The sequence below is a fragment of the Thunnus thynnus genome, chromosome 5 (genome assembly GCF_963924715.1).
Source record: "Thunnus thynnus chromosome 5, fThuThy2.1, whole genome shotgun sequence".
NCBI classification, from domain to species: domain Eukaryota; kingdom Metazoa; phylum Chordata; class Actinopteri; order Scombriformes; family Scombridae; genus Thunnus; species Thunnus thynnus.
The window spans coordinates 8974694-8996204 of NC_089521.1; the positions used below are offsets into that span (position 1 = coordinate 8974694).

Sequence of the window (21511 nt, forward strand, 5' to 3'; positions counted from 1 at the left end):
TCTGAGTCAACAGTCTAAAATGAATGGTGCATGTAGGAAAAGAAAGATATACTGCGTATTTAGGCTTCTGTTGGTCTCCATTCCCTTAATACTTTCAGTTTCCTGCAACTCCAACCATCAGGGTCCCAGGTTTGCTTCCCGTGTCAAAGTCCTGACGTATGCCGTTTGTGTTTTCCATAGCTGAACCTTTTCCTTTGGACACCTGGCCTTTATTTGTCATATCCAGAGGGGGCCATTTGGATGTATTTCATCACAACTGCTGACACGCTGTTCTCTCTAACACCTTTTTACGGCTACTGCAGCTACACTGGGAACTGACTGACGAGGATGTCAGGGATGCTTTTGTTGGACATATTGTTCTGTTACTGTGAGGAGATTGAGTGTGAAAACATCCTATATAACAAAAATACATATCTATTCCAGCGATGAAATAAATGCACAGTCCTCTGTTGTAGTACACATTTTATGGTCTAAAAAGTGATATAGTGTTTGGTATTTGGTTTGTAAAAACTGATGAATGAATTAGAATAAAATACAGAAATGTACAGTAGCTGTTACGGCTTCTCTGTTTCTCCATTCTTAAGTGGAAATGCTAAGGCAGCAGTTCTATAGTCAAAACTATAACAAAACCTTAGTTTACTTTTACATGATAAATCTGCACCACATTGATTAATTGTCATTTTTTCCCATTTAATTATTTCATTACAGTTGGACCCTATAGGTGAACATGTTAGCACAGCGACACATAAGTTGTTTATTTCTCAATGAGGAGCTGAAACATTGGTTGATTTTACACCAACTGCCAACAGTTCCCACAGTCTAAACAGGAGGTCCTAATTTCAGTGGCCACCAAATAGTTCAGTGATATAAATGTGGAAGACTTAGCGACAGATCTCATGCCAGACCACTTTTCCTCTTCTCCACAACTCTGAGTGATCTCAGTGATAAATGTACTTGAGCACAAGGGAAAAAAAACTCATTTCCTCTAAGGCTGAACACCAGAGACAAATGCAGAGCAGGTACAAAGCCCAGGTGTGGTCTAACTGCATATTGTTTCTCTCTGTTTTTCACATACACAGATAAACATAAATACATATGATCTATTGGAGGTACCACATCTACATACAGCTTTTAACTTTAACTAAGCATGGACAACATGAGGCCATTCAACAACCACAAAAGGAGCTGCTCAGTGGCAGGACATGACGCCAGTTTACAATCTCATGCCATGCAACCAACACTTGTCTTGGTAAATTAAAAGAATACTGAAAGTAAGACTTACATTAAAAGCGTGGACAGCTCTCATGTGGGCTCAGAGGTTCGCTGGTCATTTAAGCCATGTTTATGATGTCACTCAGGTGTGCCACGGGAGAGCTTGACCCAAGCTTGAGGTCTTGTAAGCCCATTACTGTGTGTGTGCTGCAGGCCTTCTGATGCTGTTTCTTTCTGCTTTGAATTGTATCATTCCTCTTGTCTTCATAAATACCTTCTGAGTGGGGTTTGACTTTAACATCTGGATGACTGTCTGTGATAAAAGAATATAGAGAGCAAATTCAGAATACAGGCATTGTGTGGGGGAAATCAAGATACAAAGTATTTTTTCTGGTCATTTTTTCCCATTTTAATGTCTGTGTGTCTGTCATCTGAGCCTGGGCATGCTTGTGAGAGTGTAAGTGCCTCTGTGTACATCCTTCTCTTTCCCCCTGTGGACTCCTGATGCCCACAGTGATCGAGTGCCTCTTAGCCAGACCCACCAGACCTAGCCCACCCTGGCACTGGCACTGGCACAGCCAAGCTGACAATTATTATCTACCTCACTGCCCTTGCTAGCAAGCTGACGGGATGGGCAGCATTTGTCTGGCTGGAGTAAACAGTATCTGTCTGCCTGTGTAGGGTCAATGAGTGCATCTTCATCCCCCCTTCCCAATATCAGACTAAAAAAAGTTGGATTTATAAGTCTAATGAAACCCAAAAACAATGATTGGTGTCACTGCAGTGCTTGTCTAAGAAATTATAACTTTCTTTCTTCTTTCTATGTTCAGAAATAAACAAAACAATCAATAGACAGCTTTCTTGTCTTAGACAAAGACTGAAATCTACACAATGTGGCAAAAGTGTGTTTGCAGGAAACCCCACTGTAACTGACAAGGGCTGTGGCGTGAGTCATACTGGGATCTTCTGATTATTTGGTCTCCTCCAAATCCTCCTCCACCTTTCCTCTCATTACTGACTGGTGTTCATTCACCAGAATCCCTCACAGCCACCACCATTCTTGTCATCCATGGCAGCAAGCAGAACGTCTTTGTGACTCACCAGTAAGTTATGATAAACCTGCAGGGATTTAGTTGTTACCTCCTGAAATTAACTACTAGCACTTTCAATTCGACAAGCTCTGGCAACATTGTATACCTTTATGACTCAACCACAAGTGACAAACGGAGCTGGGTTTGGCAGAGCCAAAAGTTCTTACTTCAAAATAAATGTCTAAACTCTGACTTTATACAAGGCCTGTCACCAAAGACAAGCCAGCAGCTTTTTAGGACCTTTGTGACTCAGAGAGAACGTGGTGCTGAGGTAGGGCAAGAGCAGGCAGTAGAGAGCACCATAAAGAACAATAAAATGCAGATAATGACAGATATGGCCTGTGACACAGATGGGCCAGGACTGTTTTAGATAGACACCCTCCACACCAGTCTGAAATTGCAGAGTTGAAGAGTGCTCTGTTGAGGGAAACATGGCTGGAGCTGAATGATCAAAGAGAGAAGACGTATGGACTTACATTATAGCCTACAGATGGTGCAAACTAGTGTTTTGGTGTGGTGATGCAGACGACTGTGTACAATAATTCATACTCTCAGTCACATGTGGAAATGGTCTTTTAAAATCTATTTATGAAGGATCTTCCATGTCTTTTGTCATGTAACCAACAGCTATCTCCATCCACTGGTACTTAACACTTTGGCCCAAACTATTAATAACTAAACAACTGACCTACACTTCACTCCTAAACTGGGAATGATCAAACATTTATGAGTTAAAAATAAACACATTAGCTGCATGTCTTTGAGGTTTGGGACTGTAGAGAGGAGTGGGTGGCCCAGCCCTGACCCCTATTCATCTCAATAAGATAAAGGCACTGCCTCCCACAAACATGGGACATGTAGCAAATAGCAGTAGCAAGACTGGTTTGGTGACCAACTATCTATCCACCCATATATATGTGCATACATCCACCTTAAAAATGAATCATGGATAAGTAAACTGATGGAAAGGATCAGACAGAAAGAAAGATGAAGAAATGTGTTTAAAAAAATACTTCTGATGCACACCTGCTTTTCCTGCTCCTCACATCCTCAACACACCAGACCACTCTCTCTCTGTCCTATAACCATATATTTGCTATCTAGGGTTAGGGATAGGGTTAGTTGTTACTGTTTATAGACACAGTAAAAAAGATTGTCAATTCCATAATATTCTATGTTTGGTAATGTTGTCTTTTAGGGCTTGACATATTCTCATCCCTGTACTACAACCCTATGACCAACACCACCAAACAATGATACAGGAGGTAAGTCCTTCTACTTTGCTATTGATATGGATGTAGATTATCACTGTAAAGGGGATATGTTAAGTCAAGCTTTCAATTCACAGTCTTCTCTACCCCTCCCTCTTAACCCTGTTTTAATGCACAATTGATGGGCAACTGACGAACTGATACAATTGAGACGTGCATCTTTTAGTATAATGCAGACAACTGATGCTTCATCTGTCTGCTCAGTAGTACAGCTTCGGGGCAGGAAAAGCCTTGTCAGATTTCAATAGTGCATCACTGGATCAAAATGTGAAAATTAAGAGACACGTTTCTGATGTACCAAAAACTTCTTTTGAAATAGTTCATTCAGCTAGAATCACACTATGTCAACCAGAAACTATGTTGAAAACATGACTACACAAACATCATCTGGCTCCACAAATATCTACAATTCATGGAGATGCGACACCCATGATAACCCTTCCTGTCTCCATCTACAATCTTTAAGAGCCGAAACATCAAAGCTTGGAACAGTGCCGCATTCTCAAAGTCCAAATGACCACTTGTCTCAGCTTGGATGTGATCCTAGAAGTTTTTGACATCAATGTCAATGAGACAGGCAGGCTCATTCAGACAAACTCTCTCCTTCCTGGCTCAGCACTCTTGTTCTCACAAGATCCAATACATTCATAACCAAACAGTGGTCAGCAGTACAAGAGGATCAAGGACATAAAAATCCTGTGAATCATAAGCAGTGCCAAAGGGTTTTCCATAATACTCAACACTGAATTACGACAAATCAATACAGTGCAGCTGGGAAGTATAATTCACAACTTTAGGCAACCATTGTTCTTGATGCACACCCCTATGAACTCAATATCCTGTAAACATATGAATGCAATTCTATTTGGCTCTGTTTTATTTTATTCTGCTGGATCCCTTGTGGATCCATTGCAGAATGCCTGCAGTACACTCCAACCATCCATTGCACAACATGTCAATTTATTTGAATAATACATAGGTAATTCTGGCTGCAACTAATGATTATTTTCAATATCCATTGACCTATCAATGTTTTTTCGATTAATTGATTATTGGTTTCAACCAGAAACTCTTGGAATATAGAGAAAAATGGCCATCATGAATTTGGAAAGTCCGCAATTAAATCTTTAAATTGCAAACCTGTTTGATTTACAAGTATGTAAAAGAGAGAAAAACAGAACATTGTCACATTTGTCAAGGTTGAACACACAAATATTTGGCTTCGCTTTTCCCAATATTTAAAATAATGTATTAATTTTCTGTTGATCAACAAACTGATCAATTATTTCAGGACTATAGATATATATCATAAAGCAAGTGTAAAATAGGAGTTTGACATCCTGTAAACCCTTAAACTTTGACACTTCTTATACACTTCTTCAACAGCAGGCATTTAGACTCGTTGAAGTGGGAAGTAGTACAGGTGTACTGTAACTAGTCACATTAACAACAGTTCCATTAAGTATCACCACTCGAACCAGTGAGAATGCACAATACCAGCGCCCTGGAACTGGCTCACCTGTGTTATCAATTAAACCTTTTTCTGCTATAACAGGTCAGAAAGTCTGCTATGAAAAAAGTCTAGTTATCATTTGGCAAGGTAATCCAATTCCAAAATCCCCCAAAAAGTTTTAGCTCTCAACCATCGCCTTTTCAAGGCCATCAGCCTTCTATCTAGTCAGCATTTTGAAACCTATCATAAATGTGAAACCAGGAAAATCCATATTAGTCATGGGTCCACTAAGATGCTAACCCCCATTAATCAGTTATGTATTATCATTAGAAAATCAAAATAATTATAATAATAAATAAATAAATTAGTGGTTCCAGAACCCCCATACACAAACTTGCAAGATAATTCTGAGTGCTAGTTGGAGGAACCTCCTCTTCCACTGCACTCCTTTTCTGTGGTGTCCCCCAGGGGTCAATCTTAGGTCTGCTTTTGTATCCTACCCTTGTCTCAGTTTTGAGGCAGGGGTAGGATATAGAGCCACAAAGAAGGTTGTAGTGGGGGACAGAAATGTGTACTAAATATAGACTTGTGTATAGCTAAAATCAGATTATTAGGAACAAAAATGAACAAAATCTAAAATATCTGATTGTTGTTGCCTTATTTCTTTGACTTTTCTCAACTTTTACATTTTTACAATGCAGAACCTCTCTTCAAAGAGGTAGGGACATATTGCACCTATTTTTTCTCATCATTGGTTGTCTTTGAGATTTCTAATATCTTTCAAGATCACACAGCCAATTGTCAACTGTGGAACTCAGGCAAGCAAAGTCATCATCTTCTTTTATCCCCACATTCTTTAATGATTGTTACCAACTTTAATTAATTTTATTCTGGGGTGAAAGTCACAAAGCACTTTGAAACTCACTCACTCATATGTACACATTTTATCTTTCTCCCCTGTCTTGGACACACCCTCTATTATCTGTCACTCGCATCGCTTCCTTTCTTCCTCTCACTGGCCTCTGGCACCATCTTGAATATTCATAACTGTCCTCTGATGAGCATGCTAAATGGGTGTCAAGATGATTTGGCCACATGACAGAACTGGATTGTCTTTGATAAGTCCCGACTTGAGCCAGAACAAGGCAGCAAGGAGGAAAAGAGCGACGAAGAGAAAAGAGACATTGACCTCAGAGGGTTTTTTGGGTGCATTGTTGAACCAGTCAGAACCCTGGAGCAGGACCGCTGGAGCTAGGGCTGGGCAGCAATGGAGAGGTCAGTAGGGGGGCGGACCCCTGTGGTGGCCCTGGGGTGAAAGTCATTGTCAACAGGCTTTAATGGGTCCCAAAATTCCTCAACTGACCAAAACCTGTGAACGATTGAGAAACGAAAGACATTTGTGATTCAAATAAGACCTATGGGGGCTCCACCATGAGTTCTGCAGTTGGAAAAGCTTCTCAGAGGAAACAAACACTCTCCCATACCCGCAAGGATAAGCCAACCTGGTCCCCTTTTTTGCTACAATTTCACATTTTCATATTTTTACATCACAAAACTGTGGGATTTAGCTTGATTTAGTTTGACTTGGGCACAAAAGCAGCTTCTATCTGGAAAATGAATCATTTAATTCATTGGGCTGTATGGCAAAGTGAATAATTCAACATTTAATTTAGGGTGGGAAATAAAGCACATTAACATGATTTGGTGTATAAAAAAGGATAGATGTGTACCTGGCCAAGAGAAGAAATGTTGTTTGGAAACACAAACAGTTTGTCAGGGACCTACGTACATTATTTTCTCTACAATGTAGATAAAGAAAAAGGTCAACGTGTAATTTCAGAAGGTAATAATTTCCCCTCTTTATTTATTTATTTTTCTACTCATATTAGTTTGGCATAAGCTACAAACGCCACCTCCAAGCTTGACAACAGCAATAATAGGAAACAGTTATTTCTTTATTGATAGTCCCCTTGGAGTAGTTCAACTTTCCTATAGGCAATTCAGACAAAGGCCAGAACACAACACTGAACTGACTGTTTGCTTGTATATGCTGCATTATGCTGCTACAGGTCCAAATGGGAACAATTTCTATCCTCTGATAATATGTTTATGATTTAGGATGCAAAATTCCCATACAACATGCCAGCAAGACTTTTAATCATTAAAACAGCATTTTAGCCTCTGTTGTACGAACTCAGGCCAGGGTTTTTTTTTGGGTCTTAGATCTAATCAAGTGTTTATAGTTTTAAGTGCAGACATGATTATTGACAAATTCTTGGTTTAGAAGATTGATTTGTAAAAAGAAGTAAGAAATATTCAGACATGCAACACATCCTGGAGACACTCTCCAAAAACATGTTTAAATCCCTTAAATAGAGATTGTAATGCAGGTTTTCCCATATGGACAACTGACTCTATTTGCACTCATTAATATCTGCAGTAGGTAGCAGTCTGATCTTAGTTTACAGGCTGAGTTGCTATATCCCCAGTTGCTAAATAAATCTCATCATCTCGTGGGAGGTATCGAGGGCTGGCACTACAGGGATTGTTTCCTCTGTCAGCATTGCAAACTTATCTGGCCTCACTGTCCTGTCACACAATAAACCCTGCCCAGCCTGGATGGTAGACAAAGACCACCAACCACTCTCTAACCATTCTATCCCACAATCTGCTATTGGCACCCCACATTTAGCAGGCACATATAAAACGTGCGCATGCACACTCACACATGACAGAAACCTCAGTGGAAATCACAAACCTGCTCGCTAATCTTCACTAAATCTGCCCCCCAGTTGGCTTTATCTGTCTTTTGTTATCAGTGCTGGGTCTGGAGAATGGCAGGGAGTCACAAGGGTAAGACTTCTTTTCCAGCATCTGCTTAAAGAGAGGGGGGCAGGAGAGGAGAACCATGCAGGACAAGGGGCCTCCCCTTACTCAACTCCTCAACCCTCCACACCCCAGCCCCCAACTCTGATATTTTTGGAAGTCTTTTTTCATTTATTCTGTCTTTTTTCCTTTTTCCTTTCCTCTAAAACCCAAATAAAGTGTGTGATGGATGAGTGAGCAGAGGCAACACCTCCCCCATCAATCTAGAGCCAGCCGAGTTTAGGGAGGAGGGGAAGGCCGTCCCTTCACAGGCCTCCACAGGACCCAGCAGCATGCCCCCCATGTCTCTTTTACACACACCCCCTGGACACACACATGCACAGTCAGGCAATAACATAGTTGTTATGCATAGCGTCAACAGATACCCATAAATGCACATGCATGTCCAAAACACATGCACAGTTGTACACACATGCTGTAATGCAATGATAGATAAGCAACACTCTCAAACCTCAGACCACAGCACATACACTCCTCCTCTCCACCCACAATTTAACAACCCCTTTACAGCCCCCACAGCAGTCCAGAGTCTGTGGACCCCCTATGCTCACATAGAGCCTCATTTCAAACCAAATAATGTAAAATTGCCATAACCCAGACAGGAAGGAGAACAAGTGACGGGGAAAAAATTGAGAGAATAAATGCAAAAACTTGAACAGGCGGGGTAAAGAAAAGAGTGTGGAGAAAGGAGACACCAAATGGTCCTGGTTAGTGGCTGCAGAGCACAGAGAGATCTGAACAACACAGTCTCTCTCTCTCTCTCTCTCTCTCTCTCTCTCTCAGAGAGCACCACCAGCACAAGGAGTGAATTCCAAGAGAGTGTCGTCACCAGGAGCAAGGGAAAGGCAGGGAAGTGGTTTAAGAAGAAAAAAGAAAACCCTGGTTTAAGCCTGTGGGTATGTTTGTGGGTGGTTTGGTGGGTGGTGTTGTATATGTATATACACACTATATATACTGTGTGTGTATATGCGTCTGTGTACAAGTGTGCACATACACACACAAATATGTAGGTATAGGGGGGACAAAATATTAGAATACAACACACGAATAAGACACACGTCCAGTACAACACTTCTCACCACAGCCAATAGGTGAAGATCTATTGCACGACTGTTGTATGGGATAGAATTTGATTGCACAGGTGTACTTGGCATCTTTGTGTCAAAATTGGTAGAGATCTGGCCAGGCATCCCATCAAGTATTGGACCCACCCATTAACTGTGAGAGATGTCCATCTATTTCTGTCTTTATATTTTTTCCTTGTGTAATAAAAAAAAAACTTTTAATGGATTGTCTTCATTGCATTAAGCAAAGGATGTGTAGAGGATGTGTGTGAGAGCGGAAAATGTTTAAACCGTAGCAAAAATGTGTGATAACCTGAGCTGTATGACTCCAGTTTATGAACATACAGAGACAAGACGGAAAATGATACAGTGCAGGAAAATATCAGAAACAGTGAATAAACACGGAGAGCAAAACACGAATCACATGAATAAAGACGGGCAAAATGTATCTCCTATTAGGGCTGCAACTAATGATTATTTTCATTATCAATTAATAATAAAATGTCAGAAATAGTGAAAAATGTTGATAACTGTTCCCCAAAGCCCAAGGTGATAGCTTTAAATGTCTTGTTTTTTCCACAATAGTCCATAACCCAAAGATATTTAGTTTACTATTATAGAACACTAAAGAAACCAGGAAGTATTCAAATTTACAAATATTCACATCTGCCGAATGACATTTGAGAATCTGGAATCAGAGAATTTGGACATTTTTTTCTACAAAAATCGCTCAAAACAATTCATTGATTATAGAGCTAATAGTTGCCAATTAATTTAATAGTTGGCAACTAATCCATTAATTGCTGCAGCTCTAATCTCCTATTCAGTCTGAATGCACCTATACACTTGCCGGTTAGCTTGATCAGAGGTCTGCTCTTGTTTCATCCCTCAGCGAAAGTGGCTGCTGCTGGGAAGTGTGTGTTAGTGTTTGTGTGCTCTACACCTCAGTGCAAATGGATGAGTTTTCTGTGAGCCAATATGGTTCTTCTGTCGATGCACATGCACACACACACACGCACACACACAAATACTTTCATGGTAGTATGTGTGTGGCAGGCTGGCAGAACCTCCAACCAAGAGAATTATTGAGCCTGGGCTCATTTGCAGCCACCATAGCCCCAAAACTGCGGAGATCCAACTCATGTGCAGCCAAACCAGACTCATCAGACCCAAAACAGCTTGATGTGGGGGCGGCAGGGCTGTGTTGTTGTTATTGTTGACATTTTTGTTTGTCGGTCAGGCAAAGGCTTCCGGTATTTTGATGCCGCACATTGTCAAGTATGTGGTTTCTTAAACTATGTGTATGGATACAAAATGGACTGCAGGCCTTTTGCTGTTGGGTACCCACATGACAAGATAACTAATATGTTTTAAGGAGCCTGGGTTTCCAGGACAAGACATTAAAAATTACATTAAAGGCTCCCATGTTGGTAAACTGATTATGTGGGAATGCTGTATCGACATGAAACTCAGGAATCAGGAAAAAAAGCAAAATTGACCCCGGGCAGAACTAAAAATACTGGTTATCAGAAGCACAGGAGGAGTGGAGCTAAGCATAGCAGCAAGCTCATGACACAGTGAGAGACAGAGAGAGAGAGAGAGAGAAAGAGAGAGAGAGAGAGAGAGAGAGAGAGAGAGAGAGAGAGAGAGATGAATAGATAGAGATGGAGAAATAGAGTGAGAGAGATAGCCTAACTAACAGCTGTGAACATTTTCCATTTGAAGTGAAACATTCCTGTGTGCTCGTGGCCCTGCACACTCCAGCGGGCTTCCTCTCAGCTCCATGTGGTATTTGTCCCCAGCTAAGATCCAGAGAGTGGGAGAGTGAGCTGCAAACTTTCCCAAGGATACCATCCAGCCACATGCCACTCTTGCCCTCCCTCTCAGCAGCTTTCCTCTCTTCCCACTCTACTCCTCCGCTCCCTCTCTCCCTCTACTGCCTCCTTACTACCACCAGTAACTTACCAGGCCATCATTTTCAGTAAGAATTTACTCCTGATTAGAGAATCTTACCGCCATTCATGGTCGTGTTTAGAGTTAGCAATTAACACTCTCCCGTTTGAGCAGTACATATAATTTTGTTATTTCCACTGGCATGATCATACTTAAAGGATACGTCAACAAATCTCATGTGCAGAGCCAAATGAACAATGAGTTGATCCTACTTACAAGTATTGTGTGTGCATCCGAAGCCTGATGTATCGTATCCTTCTGTGCCGTGGATCTGCACGTGTTGAAAACACATCAGTAAGCCACATCGTTGCACTTGGTGATTTGTTCCTTCGCCCCGAAGAGTATAGTCACAGTAGTTTGTTTAGAAATGGCTCCAAGGATGGACTAATAACGATGATCATGTTTGTCTCAGGAGAGTAGTTCTTGTGTAAGGAAGAGGTCACTGTGCATGCTGGAAACGTGGTTTCTTTTACAGAGCTTCGCTAGCTTGTTGTGCAACATATCACAATCTCTTGACTTTGTACTACATTGTAAATTTAGAACTTTAGTACAACGTCAAGAGGTTGTAGCATATGTGTAGCACAACAAGCTCGTAAAGCTCTGTAAATAGAACTGTGTTCCTGCACATGCGCAGTGGCGTCTCCTGTACACGGAACTACTCCCTGGAGACTGAAAACATGATTGCTGTTATTACTCATTGGAACCGCTTTTAAATGAACTACCATGCCCAAAACTCTTTGTAGTGAAGGAACAGGTCACTCAGTATTGCGGTGTGGCAAACTGACATGTTTTTAATAGTTTTTGGATAACAGCAGAGGTCTACGGCACAGAGGAATATGATATATTAGGCTTTGGACACACACACACACACACACACACACACACACACACACACACACACACACACACACACACACACACACACACACACTATATTTGTACGTAATTCAATTCATTGTTGGTATTGCTCTCCACATGAGATTTGTTGACAGTAAAAAAATTATAGAAATTTGCCAGTCCTATCATTTCTAGGTCAATGCCTGGTCCCACCAGAAAGTGGCACAGCAAAATTCATTCATGTCCTTTCAACATAGGTGATGTTGGAGACTTGGTGACTTAGTGATAACTTGCGGGTGGTGACTACACCCCAACCAATACTGGATTTTTGAGGCAGATACTGATATCAATACCTGGAAAATTAAAAAATCTGATATATCAGATCAATCCTTGTTTTTAACACAAGCACATAACATAAATAATCTTGATATGGATCCCTTGGCTTTTTTTTTTTTTGAGAATTGTGACCAAGATACATGCTTAACTGAAACATTTTACTAGTCCAACAAAATCAACTTGTCAGTGCTCTCTGGTGGACAAACTCTACTTGGTCAAAGGTCTATTGGTGTTGCTTCTGATTCAGCATAGCAGATCAAATTGGATGTTGCAACAGCTAACGATAACTTCCCCCATTTGCTTCTCTCTGCTATATATTAGGTCATCATTGTCAGGACAGTTTGCAGTCGTTCAGCTGTGAAAATGATCATGCCAAACTTCAATAAAGTTGTACTGTACACTAAAACAAAACACAACATTTACTTCACCTCCACTGGTGAATGCACTGGTCAGAGCAATTCCACTGAAATTACACATAAATGCTGGTGTGACTGTGCCCTAACTTTATGGTATTTTACAAAGCTGAAAATTACTTGACTCAGCAATGATTTCATGTCTTTTTTTGTCTCCTTCCTCTCTCAGGATCTATTCCCTGTCTGGACTCTTCTCGGCTGATACTTGCGCACTAAAACACCACCAGTGTTTGTTTCTGAATGTAACATGTATTTCTGTGTACTTTCCTTCAGGAACATTCTCCTATTTGGTCCCAACTTGTCTTCCTGTGTCCAAATATAAATACTCTGGACTTCTTTTTGCTTTCTTCACCTTCACATCTCATGGCAGTCACAACTGTAACTGCCATGAGATGTGTGTGTGTGTGTGTGTGTGTGCCCTCAGGCTCAGGATCTTGGCTATGCTTGTGTGTCCACAGGATCTTGGGTCTCCAGTTGTGTGGGTAACATGACGCTTCAGTCCCAGCCAGTTGCCACAGATGGTAAGAGCACAACAGCTAAGCACAAGAGGGGAGCGAGGAGGAAGTGTTGTTATCACCAGCTGGCTCAGTGGCTCAGCCTGAGCAGTCGGTAAGACGAGTGCAGGAACAGGAACGCGTGGGTGTGCATGTAGGCTGTACGGAGGCCCCTGAAGTCTGAGGTCTGAGAGGGCAAGTGTTAAGAGTGTGTGCATATGTGTACATGTATTCTGTTTCTAGGTACAGTACATGTATCCACATCTGCATGTGTGCGCTAGTGTGGGTGTGAGTTTGTGTGGCCTTTCATGCTCCTCAACGCAGTGACCCACACATGACGTACTTCTAGCCCAGAGCATTTACTACGACCTTCATCTTGTTTGTTTGTGCAGCCTTCTGAGCGGACGCTGAGAAGCTTATACTTGTTGCTGTGTTGTTTTAGTCCTGATTACCCAGCGTTTAATGTCTAAATATTACAGCAATTTGCAAACATCTGAGATAAGTCAATACTGCCAGGAAATATCACTTGAAAAAACATCTATAGTTCCACTTTCTCATTTTGAAGATGACTGCACTCATATTACATTTTTCTTTTTTGTCAGACAGCTCATAGTATGGGCAGAATGCAGTCACAAGGGGAACATCAGCATTTGAACCTGTGTAGTTTGAGTATTTAGATGCTTTACATGAACGCCTGTCAGAGCTGATGTCTCTCGGGGTCTCCGAGGGATTCAGACTTGAGGAGCAAGGGCCTCTGACAGTTGGGAGGATGCAGCCAGACCTTGCGTACCAGTAAACTAAAACAAGAACACGTTTCCCGTAATATACATCGATTCCCCTCCCATTTTAGTATTTGTGTGTGTGTTTGTGTGTGTGCGGTAAGTGACTTTGTGTGGCCTTGTGGTGTTACTGAGTTCACACACTCACAAGTGTGCCTGGGAAATTTCCGTAACATAGTGTATGAACTTCTAAAGATGAAACAGAAAGCTACTTTGAAACTTATCATTGCAAATATTTAAAAGTCTGTTTACAGTTTAGGGGTAGATGGGACTCCACTACAAGCTTGTAAAGATATGATAACACATCATTTTCCGAGCGCTTTCTTTCCAAGCAGGCTCCTCTCTTTCCACATAAATCTTTCCATATTTACATCTCGATTTATAAAAAGTCCAAGGCCGACATTCCCTTTCTCTCATTGTGTCATCCCACCCTTCCCTAAAAGCAGTTATTGTTAGCACGTGGCATCATTGCAGCCAAACAACAAAAGGGATTGTCCACTAGAGGATTAGGACCTGACATCATCTCTTCCTTGTCTCTTTTAATAGTTATTTGATGTCCAAATTCAGTTGCACCTCTGCCACACTACATCTTTAAGAGAGTGGAGCTCCTGTTAGGGAAGGCACTGTTACATAACAGAGCCCCCCCCCACCCCTTCCTTTGCACATGTTTCAGAGTGTGACTGCCATGAGTTCACTGAAAAGGGGGACAGAGGACCCTCTGAATGATCAGTGCTGGAGGAGGGGAGGAGAAAGAGTGTGCGTAGTAGTGCGATGTCCTCACAGTACATCATTCCTCCTCTCTCTGTCACCCTCCACCCTCTCCCCCAGGCAGTCAGCCGTCCCCTACCCGTGGACAATGGGACTGTTCAACCAAAATAGTACCTTGCTTTAGCCAGGCTTCCTGCCTGTGTCCTGGCCTTGCAATATTTCTTGCCCCTTATCAAAAGGGGATTCCAGTGGATTCCTAACTCCAAATGGTGACTGGGGTGGGGGGTAGGGGGGCAGTTGGGACACAAGGTCCGCTCAGTTTAGTAGACAACTGCAGATGGGGGAGAGATGAGGAGAAAGGCTCAGTACAGCTGTGAAGATGGGGAGGCTCAGGGCTGAGGGAGGACTAAAACAGAGATATCACACATTGCAGTCGAGAGAAAGTGAACAGGCGGGAGCATACTACAGGACAGTCTAGAGTAGAGGGCACCAACACAAGCTTCCTGTGTGGCTCATGGTCGGCTCAGATGCACATGTCACATCCACAAACTGATGGACCTGCGCTAACTTGCAGCTGGCAGAGAACTCATTTGAGATTAGTCGAGTCTGACCAAATTAGACCACAGACAACAGTGCCTCACGTTTTAGCAACAACAATGGACATGCATGCTGTCAAAAACAGACTGTGCTTGCCCACAGAAAACACAAATGATGGCTTTAAATAGGCTTAGTGACTATAAAATCCCCCCCCAAAATCTTGGCCTGGAGAGAAAGTAAAAAGGAAGTACTGTAACAGCATACAAAACATTTGTATTATCCTTTTAATATCTGTTAAGTGCTGTGTGAAATAAAATGTCAACCTATTTTGGATGATTATGTTATTACTCGTTGTCATGTAAAGTGCTGAGCTATATGGGGAAATCTCAAAACAACCTCATTAATATAATCTTTTGGTGATTCATTTACATTGTTTACAGACCTAAAAACAAAACAGTGACAAACAATAATTTGGAGAACTTTGTTTTGTGTTAACTGCATATTCAAGAATCAAATAACCAACGATATGAAATGGATGAGAAAACAGAAAAGGTTTTCAGAGTAGAATACTTATTTCAAAGTGGTTTAAATGGTATGAAAATATGATCATTAGTACAAGAAAACTATGCATCTTATCATGTTCTGGAATCTTTTTTTTTTTCATTTGTAATGAAAATAACAACGAAAACAAAACAGTAGGTCTAGGTCTACAACAATTACAAAGTCTGGGCACTTCTGAAGAAATAGTGTTTTGTGCTCATTCACATTTGAGTTCTGTTGCTTTCAGCCATTTACCTAATTGCAATCATAGAAATGGGGCACGTTTCATCTGGTAGCTGGCCTATTTGGCCTCATATTCACAGCCTGCCATTCTATTACCGCTTTATTTTGTTAAGCCCATATGATAGCTGTCATGTTCACATAATGCTGCCTTAATTGGAGCTGTCCATTCCAGTTAGACATGACTAAACTGATGAAGGCTCCAATCACTGTCATCGTCAGACCTTACAACTGTACTTGAATGTACTTCTAAACAAAGCAACAGTTGGAAAAACAAAAGTAAAACCAGTTTTGCAGTCGACAAGTTTGCAAACATGATAAAAAAAAAAGAGCTTGAGACCACATGAAGTACTGAGGGTAATATGACATTGCTCTCCAGATTTCTGAGAAAAGCAACCATCTCCTTCATTTCTCAAGCTCTCTCTCTCTCTCTCTCTCTAAAGCTCTATGCGCTCTTGCAGCCTGAAGACAGAGCCTGTCCTCCCCAAGGGTTCTGCTCGGTGCAAACCCAAGACTTTTTCTCTGCATTGTGTGGAAGACATGTTGTGAAAGGTTTTGGCTCTGACTGTCTGACAGCAGTGGGGGCTGTCTGTGTGAGGGCCTCATTCATGGCTGTGGAAATATGATGTGGTGAGTAGTTGCATATGGGGCTGTACATCTCTCCCCCTTTCCGTCTGAAGTGCATTCAAACCACGTCGTCCTACTGAGAGCTTCATTATGCTGCCCAGGGGAACACATCGTCTCTGTGGCTGCATCATGGATCTCTCTGTGGACTCTGCCTCTCTGGTTTCTTTCTCTGTCTATTACACAGTGCAGTGACTAACTGGGACTGCACCTTGTCTATCCCTAGAGGACCACCAGGACTGAACAGCACGTGTCCTCTCATCAGCAAATATCCCCCGCTCATCCTGCTGACACCCCTTTAGTTTAATGTGGGAACTCTGGGGAGAATGTATTTCAATCAAGCTACAATGACTTTAGAAGAATCTGTCTCTCCTTTATATTGTGAAACTATCAATAAAAAGATGAGTTCTCCTATATGATCTGTGTTTAGAAGAGCCAATAAACTTGTGATGATCCTAAAAGATACTTTCAGGATAGCTACCGCACTGGACAATACAAAGGGGAAATTTCTAAATGAGTGTTGAAAGGTATCAATATATTGCCTTCAAAAGCACATTTAGGTGTTTGAATGCACAAAAGCCTCCAGGTAAACTCATATTGAGCTGTGCGCGAATGTGAATGAAAAGGGCGATCTCTTTGCAGTGTGTGAACATGTGATGTCGTTACATGTGAGCAAACCCCAACCCAACAAAACCAAAATGACTCACAAGAATAAAACACACGCACTGATCACCAGTAAGTATACTTGTCTCTCCAATTCAAAACACGTAACACATACCAGCAGCACTTGGGACAGAATGCGGCTCCATACAATTAACAATTGGTTGCATTCCCTTAAGGATTTTCCCAGACAAAAGTGCTTGTCGTATCAATACTGTCCCTAGCTCCCTCCCTTGCCTGCAGTACTGTGGTATCATATCTGGCCTCTTTGTGCACAGGGGGATTTCCAGCCACTGAAACGGTGAGCCGGTTGGGAATGGGCAACCCACCTCTGGGCAGCGTGTCTTTAACCGTGTGGGAACGGAGCACTCCGTGTGGGACTGGATGACACAGTGACACAAGCACACATACTTTTTTGGGGCACAGACACAGTGACACGGTGACACAGCTGGTGTGAGTGTGTGAAAGTAACAGAGCAAATCTGAAATGACACCAGGCCAAATAGTAGACTCTCCTGGTATCAGTCTGGCCTGTCAGTTTTACCTGACCCTTACACAGAGGCAGATCTTTTTTGTGGAAGTGACAGGACAAGGGCTAACAATGTGCCAACATGTGTGTATGTGAATCTGTATGTGTTTGGATGTGAAAAGGGTACCAACTACTGGAACTCCAACATTCCCCATCTCCTTGTCAAATCCAATTAATAAAGACATAATGCAGATGTCCTTCATATATCTAGAAGAGAGGACTGTTGCTTTGATGAACAGCATGAAAACATTCCATCTGTGACAATAAAATATAATAATAAAAGTCATAATTAATAGAGTGTGTGTTCCTCTTTGCATCTTGTGCCAGTTTGTCTTTCCAAACAGCGAGCATCTCACACACATAAATATTACAATGTTGGTTTGATCATTCAATCGTTCTACCAATTACTACAGAGAGTTCCCACCCAAAACTAGCCACCCATACCCATACCCACCCACACACCCACACCCACACACGCACACCCACAACCACCCTAACACACACACACCCATACCCACCCTAACACACACACACACACACACACACACATATTTAAACAGCTTCTCAGTGTGTCAGGAACAAGTATGCAACACTGAAAAATTGGATACCAGTAACTTTATTAGAGAGGTATTGCAACTCTGAGTGGTTTGAAACAAGATGCAAATGTATATAAAGGTAATCCTGCACACAAAGATTTAAACACATAAGTCTGGTTGGTGATGACATATAGGTTTTTGCAAACCTGTAGTCTGGTTGCTTTTGTTCAAACAAAGGTTCAATTTTATTGGTGTGGAATTCAAACACTTTGAATTTTAAGATACAGCACAGTAACTCAGTGACCATCCCATAAAGGTCCTGGGATTGAATCCTTCGGCCAGCTGGGATTCTACACTGGGACCTGCAGGTAAGGTGAACTAGAAACTATAAATTGGCTGAACTGTGAATGTGTTTCTCTGTCTGTACTGTGATTGACTGACAACCTGTCCAGGGTGTACCTCGCCTCCAACCCCTGAACATTAATAACAGTTTTTCCATGAGTGGTCAGACATTTGGAAAGGATTTTCTGCCAAAGAAAAAAAAATCATGGAACATAGAGAAGCTGATCAAGTTGTGATCTGACCCAACCAATGAATTAAGGTTTCTTTGTGTTTTACTGTGCAGTGCACAGTAATGTTATCTTGCTCAACAATCTATGGATTTGACTCACTGGAATAGTGGTATGGTTGGTTTAGATTTTAACAATTAAGATTCCATAATTCCAATTTCGATTTATCAAATCCTCTGGCCTTTGGTGACAAAAGATCAATTCCTCTCCAGTTAATCTTGACACATCCACTAATCAACAAACAAATGCCATACTTGCAACCAATGCATTAACATGAAAGAGCCCTCTAGAACTCACAATAATATCTGTAATTTGTGAGATACTGTAGATAATTTGGGAAACCACCATTTGTAATCTGTGTGCAAGCAGTGCTTGCAAATTGATTCAACTCTATGTTGAAAGAAAAACCAAGCATTTTCAACAGATTTAGGTGACCACAATTTGGCATAAGTGACAAGTATTTTTTAATCATTTTCAATAAAAGGGTAAAATAAAGAAAAAAGTTTTCTCTATCTGTCATGCCATAGTTAAATGTTCATAATCTAAAAAGGTAAATTATAGAAATAATTTCAAAATCATCCAATGAACTTGATCCCTGATCTGAAGTTTATATGGGGACATCAGAAATGTTGCATTCTTATAGCATACAGCAGGAAATGCTTATCATGTTTGAAAGACTCTCTCAACTGTATGACATTATTTGCATAAACTTGCACCTGCACAAACAATCACACAGTTATTACTTTTTGCTGCATCACTACTTCACTTTTTGTGAAGCTTGGCCACATTTTTGAGATCTGGCTCCTATCCACTATATTATTAATGCAGTGCAGTAGGTCCAAACGTAATATCAGGAATCGATACATGTAACTGAAAAACATGTTTGTAAAACTCATACAATTATATTAGTAGTCTTGTATGTCAAATTGTAACTGCAGGCAAAGTTGAGTTCTAAATCGGGTGTTAAGGTATAGGCTAAAGGCACTTTAACTTAATTAAACTTAAACTTAACTGATTTAAATAGAAATTCTCCTGACATGTACGTTTTTGTTGAGTTGAATAACAATCTTTGCGTGTTTGCTTCTCAGACCAGTGCATATTTTAACCTCTTCTACTAAACCTCTATTTTGGAACAAAACCTAGAGATTTATTCCTAAATTAAATTGGCTTTAGCTCCTGAACCACATTGACCAGCTGCACAAATGAGGTAATTCCAGAAACCTCCCAAAGTTTCTTGTGAAAGTGTCAGAAACACTCGAGGTGATACAGAAATAGAGCGGAAAGTCTTTGAAGTCAGTAAAAATTGAAACATTTTGTCCACCTAAATTTAAATGTCTTTTCAGTCTAAATAACTGCCTGTGTTTGTCTGTAAAGATCGAGGACAGTGTGGAACTGTAACTAAATACCGGTACCAATGAATACCTGCCTCACATTTAAAGAAAATAGCACACAGTGTGATAATTCTACAGTGTTTTTGTCATGAAAAGGTCCAGACAGATTTTCAAAAAGAACATTTGGAGACTGCTAATTTTTATAAACATGTCCTGATTATGACAAAATCACAACAAAGGGAGAGAGGGACAACTAGTGGATGCTGGTGCTCTGGTGGAGTTAATGAGGTTAAAAGCCTGAAAGGCACATGTGACTGCTCTGTAGTGTGACAAATTCTTTACATTCTTTCTGATAAAAGGAATTATAATAATCAAGAACTACTCAAAAATGCACTTGAAGCTGATACTGCAGTAAATGTGTTAATTAGGCACACAAAGATGGAATTTTTCAGAGATAAAAGATAAATCATAACAGATTTAAAAAGCTGTAAAATCCATTCTTAAAATAAAATTGAGAGTAAATCCTCCCTGCTAATGGAAAATTATATATTCATGCATAAACACATTACAACTGTGTAATAATGCTATTCAAATATAATGTGAGAGGTCTAATGCAATAGCTGATAAACCGGATACACGTAATTACAATTAGAGTGCTCTGACAAAGGACCTTACACAGAGTATGTGACCTCACATAGTGCAGCTCTTGTACAAGCAAAAACCTAATCTTGTGTCTCAATGACTGAATCGCTAAAAAAACAGGTCTGGCCAATGGTCAGTAATGAGCAGACAGAAGGTTAATCAGATCTACTCGGCAAACGCAGAAAACCCCAGCTGCACAGAAACCATTCTTCTCTTAACAGACTTGTAATTGCAGAGACAGACAGACAGATGCGGCTTACAAAACAACTCGTGAAGAGGAATGCCCGCCGTTTGGCATGTACAGTACAACAGATGAATGGCTTTTGTTGAGGGGTTTCACTGGGCCTAGTTGACAGAGGGCTAAAGTCAGTGCTCCCCAGCCCCGTAGACAGACGGGACAAAGACAGGCCAGTGTATTTCACCCACAGTTTTTCTCTAGGGGCCTTTTCACAGCTAATCCACTGGGCCTGAGAGGAGCAGCAGGACAGGTCAGTAATGCTGCTCCACCTCTGCGGAGGCCTGAGTCTTTGGCAGCATTATGAAGGCAGATAAAGGAGCTAGACGCTGCCTTCTGTGTCTCTGAAGTCACTCTTGTCGGGCTGATCCTGATCCCTGACATCGGACTATTGGAAGCATGGCTGGCAGGTCATTGGCTCAGTTTGATGGCCAGGTAAGCTGCTGTAGAGCCTGCTGTTACTATAGTCTGCCCTGGCTGGACGCTCACACTATGGCCTGGCTGTCATGAGATCAAGAACACACATCCCTACCTTCCATAACCACCTCCCCTCCCTATTTGTTTCTGTCTTT

The 21511-nt window shown here is 41.2% G+C and overlaps 1 long non-coding RNA gene across 2 annotated transcripts in view; it reads right to left on the reverse strand.

Moving 5' to 3' along the window:
* Positions 1 to 21511, reverse strand: part of LOC137182695 (uncharacterized) — a 118796-nt gene that overhangs the window by 59210 nt on the left and 38075 nt on the right. For both annotated transcript variants that reach the window (XR_010928359.1, XR_010928360.1), the window contains exon 2: positions 1283 to 1525. This is a non-coding gene — a long non-coding RNA (uncharacterized lncRNA). The remainder of the gene's footprint in view (positions 1 to 1282; positions 1526 to 21511) is intronic.